Below are 4,981 nucleotides of genomic sequence, written 5' to 3' on the forward strand. Positions count from 1 at the left end.
CACGACAGAGAGAATCTTTAGACCCCGACGCGGAGCGGAGGGGTCTTGTTCTCTCTGAAGTGCTGCTATTCCACAAAGCGACCGACTCGCCGAAAGTTAACCCGCTTATTATATGGATATACTTAAATGATTCACACATGGCGGGGACATTTCTTTAGGCCTCTTTAATGTTAAGATTGTTGCTGCGCAAAACAAAACAGTGCCGTTGTGGAACACCGCTAGGCAACAGCTAGGTAGCCAGGACAACAGGTGTTGTCTATCACAGCAGCTGATTAGAGTCTTGTTGAAAAGTCGCTTTAGCAGTGAAAAGTCTTGTTGCCATTAGCCCCGTACGACTTTGTTGCGAGCGTCGATGTTGCTCAGGTGAGCGAGAACTTGTTGTCACGATGTGGGTGTTATTAAATACAGCGCATTTACAGTCGGCCACGAATATGAACGAGACGATGAGCTCGCACCGGTTTGCTCTAGGCCTACTAACACACCACGTGTGAGGAGTGGGGGGACAGGCAGTGAGGAGGAGCTGAAGTGGGGACCTGCGCAAACTTGTGTAGAGGTGTGAGACAAGACCCATATACACACGTGAGTGAGTTGTTGACCAACCAGTTCATGGGCGCGTGACCTCGGAGGCAGTCCGCCGACGAGCGTTGAAGGGGATAAGCAACTGCAGAGGTTGCAAGATCTGACTGCAGCCGCATTCATCCCGCGATAGTTTTACACCATGTGACATGTCACCTCGTCAACGCAACGTCGACGAAATTTCGAAGTTTGACAGGAAATCTAACCGTCATGCAGCATTTTCCATCCAGGGTGCATTGCTGTCTAAATGTGCATGCATGCGTTGACACATATCGAATGCACCTAGTGACAGCGGTCTGTTATAGACCAACCCGTCCGTTATCGAAAAATAACAGACGTGCGAACGTTGGGGAGCCCCGTTGAAATGAATGGAGCATTCGACCGATGACGTCACACCATATAATAATGGGTAATATGAGTATCTGACTAACAGATTACTGTATCTGTCTGTGTCTTTATAACCTATAATCAAAGTCAGAAAGCGTATTCACGAGCTGTGTTTCCCTAACACTCACTCAACTAAAGAGTTATTAACAGTTGACAAATGAATAAAATGTATAAAGACAAACGCATACACAGTTGTACCCATTTTTGAATTCACATAATGACTGAAATGTTAACGTGTTAATAATAAAATGTTATTATGCGGTAATGTTGATTTCGTTGGAGGATATGCACAAGAAATAGGTCTGTGGATCTTGTTAAAGCAGATGTCTAAGAGGAGTGTTCTGAAACTCGCTAAACCCTCTGACTAATTGATTTGCTCCTCACAAGTCAGGGTGCGTTTCCAAAACACTCTTAAGTAGTACTTAAGTCCAAGTACTACTTAAGTATGAGGTGTCCCCTTGGCAATAGTTCAGAAATAGTTCTCACATTATCACTAAAGGTTCATACATATACACAGTAAATTCTGCAGTGCTCATTTAACACTTGGAGAGTTCATTTGAGTCCATTTGGACTTAAATGAACTCTATAAGTGTTGAATTAACACCACAACATTTACTGTGTACTATTTTACTTCACACATGGAATTTGCGCAATGATTTTATTTGCATGTGCCCAAACAGATAATGTAAAGATTGTAGGACTATGTATAAACTTTTAGTGATGTGGTACATTGCCAAGGGCCAGGGGGCACCTCATAGCCTACTTAACTTAGCCTCAAGTATACTTTAAGAGATTTTGGGAAACGCAACCCAGCTTGTTTCCTCCTTCTCTCTCACCTGCAATGAGATGGAGCTAGACATTCATGGATCTGACGGGGACTTGGAAGGATAACTCTGCCTTCCTTCAGCCCTCCTTGATCCGCATGATCCTCCAACACTTCCATGCAGTGGACTTGGTAGCCAGACGTCCTTTCCTTTCCTTTCCTTTCCTATCCTCTGCGTTGTGGAGGCTTGAGCCAGGCTTGCCTGATGCCTAATCCCTCAGAGCGCCTCTCATACAGCTTCTCCTCTGGCCTCTCTTTGAGGATCCTAGTCCTCCTCAGCCTCCAATCGTATGTAGCCCCAGGAGCAGAGGCAATAATCTGATCACCATGGCTCAACTTCAGAGTGGATTGGGTAGACGGGAACTTTGGTTTGAGTTTTTGAGTTTTTGTGGAGAAACACCCTGGTCTAGATTGCATATGGCTATCTGTCAGCCCCAGCTTCCTATATAAACGGTTGCCTGGCTTTGCCTATTGAGTGCTGTACTTACCTTCATTACAAGCTTAACCAACTGGTCACTTTTCTATTAACTCTTCCATACGGATTCGAATTGGCTGTTTGGCAAGGCAGTGCTTGGTCCCGTGCTCATCACAATGAAGGACATGAATTAGTAACAAATCTTAATATAGTTCTTTTGGTTTTGTGACGATTTGTGGTGGTAAGTGACGATTTGAGTATGATGGTCAATATGCTAAGTTTATATCTAAATAAATAGATACATATTTACTACTAATAATACTAATAATAATAAATAAATAACCGATTCAGTCAACCGATTGCTTCTTATTTTTTGACAACCTGTTTTAAACATGTTATGCCACATCCATTCATGTCCACTTGGATTACAGGAATGCTGGTGCCTCTGCTTCTGCTGATTTCCTCATGCTATTGGACCCTGCAAATCTTCATCCATACCGAAATAAGACTCCTGTGCCAGATTTATCATCCACCCAGCCTTTGACACATGGGAAAGAAAACCTATGCAATGACCCTGAAAGGTAAATCGCCAAAATGCCATCGTACTAGAGTGATCTCTTCTTTAACCTGCCCTCCGGCTATCACATTTTTTCTTACAGTAAATCAACCATTTGTCCTTGGAAAACCATTTTGCTTATCAGTGGCTATGGGATAGGATTTAGATGACTGGGAAGTCATGGCAGCATATTCCTATTTGCTTCCTGTCTACCAGTGTCAGGCAAACTCCGAGCGAGAGGACATCCTTGGTCAAGCGGAGCTGCCTGTTATTTTGGGGTGCCTTTTCTGACAAATTGCCAGCACTCTTGGACATAATGTGCATCGAAAGGCCATTTACAAAACAGAACACACTGAATGTTTTGACAGGATCATACATTAAACCCACCCACTCCAGCCGTGGTGGGCCGTGGCAGGTGTTTTACAGACAGTCACAATGTTGAATGTTGATAGCAATGGATTTCTAGGGTCATATTTTTTTTAACCACCATTTCCTGGCAATAACTAGACCGAGAAATTATTATTATTTTTTTTTTGCATCACAGTAGCGGAGGCAGTGTTGCTGCAGTCAATCACTGCTGCTGGCCAGTGACAGAATGAATCCAAATGGATGACAGATTGTTTAGGATGGACTCTGCATGGGCTAGGAAGAGCTATAACAAGCAAGGCCTGCATGTAATTGTACGCATAACACAGGCTTTGCAGCGTGCAGCATGGAGGTGAGAAAGGCTGGGGAGAGAAACAATTTTAAGGAAGAAGTTAAGGAGGGAAAAAATGAGCGATACAAAAGCCGACAGGGCCACAGTGACTCATGGCATGGGAGAGAAGAAATCCAGCCTAATTATATTTTACAGGGTGGCTGAGCAGACCAGACCCTGGTTAGTGCTGCACCCGCGCAGACCTCGGCTACATTAACAAGAGCCTCCCTGGCTGGGACAAGTGATAATTATCGTCACCAAGCCTCCAGAGTGACAAGGACTATCTGCACTCTGGGGCACGTTTCTAATGTAGTGGAGAAGGAGAGAGTATGCGCTAATTATAAGGCTGGGAAACCAAGGACAGCTATTTTTCTCCCTCGGCTTCTGCTTTTCCGAATTGTCACAGCTCTGTGGCACTCCGGTGCTAGTTTTGGCGTCATTGTGCAGTGTGTGTGTGTGTGTGTGTGTGTGTGTGTGTCTGCGTCTGTGTGTCTGTACAGTATGTACTTGTTCACATTAAAGCAGTTTTTCTTTCACCAGCGATGTGGCACAAGATATTGACGAAGGCAGTGTCAAGATATTGGCGTTAAAACCAGCAGCAGCTAGGCTAGAGCTTGTATCGACTGAAGGAAAGCCGAGATTATGTTGGGGTTCCCAGGCAGTCGCAGAGGAGAAAAGCATGGATACTCGGCACCGATAAGAAGGCAGCCACACTAACCAATTACAGTAACCTAGCGATGGGCCGCCCAGCCCTTACAGTATGCAGATGGCATACGGATGAGAGATAAGCGTTTAAGACTCATTTAGCACCTAATGATTGTGCTGGGCCTGTTTACTCTCAGGCGGGAAACGTGTCAGGGACTGGAGCGCTCGGCCTTAATAATAACAGCACAGACACACACACGGCTCTTCTCCTCCTCATACAAAGATATGCTGGAAATGATTTCCTGAGGAATGCAGAGCATCATGCACTTTTACTATTAGTTTTTTGCAGAATTATGTGCTGCTCTCAATGGCAAGCACACCATGAGGTGCTTGTGAAAAGGTTTGGGGCATGATCGTACAATGTGGTAAAAAGGCAGGAAAAAAGGAACAAAGAAACTTCAACCAGTCTTGGTCATACTCAATATTTTCCAGGCTATACAGTAGTATGCTACTCTAAATCATGTTATAGGCTAGTAAATGGGGTTTAGGGTTTTAATATCCTTGGCTCAGAGAGTGTCAGGCATTTTTCTTTTCATGCATTTGACTGGGAGAGTACTCCAATTCAAGACCACCTTAGTATTCAATGGAGTTTACTTTGTCGTCTTTGTGCAGAGCCCCTCGCCCAAGTACCTTTCTAACATTTCTCCTGAAGGTCATGTTCTGCTGTCTGTTTGTATGATCAAAAGTCATGAATGGTAATGCACAACTTTGGTGAGTAGAGTGGAATTCAATGTACTGTAGTGGCGTATAGATCAACCAATACATATCATTTCCAACTATTAAACGTGTCAAGATCAAGAAATCTTGAGGTTCATTTTGACT

Source organism: Engraulis encrasicolus, chromosome 8, assembly GCF_034702125.1.
Source record: "Engraulis encrasicolus isolate BLACKSEA-1 chromosome 8, IST_EnEncr_1.0, whole genome shotgun sequence".
In the NCBI taxonomy this organism is placed as follows: Eukaryota; Metazoa; Chordata; class Actinopteri; order Clupeiformes; family Engraulidae; genus Engraulis; species Engraulis encrasicolus.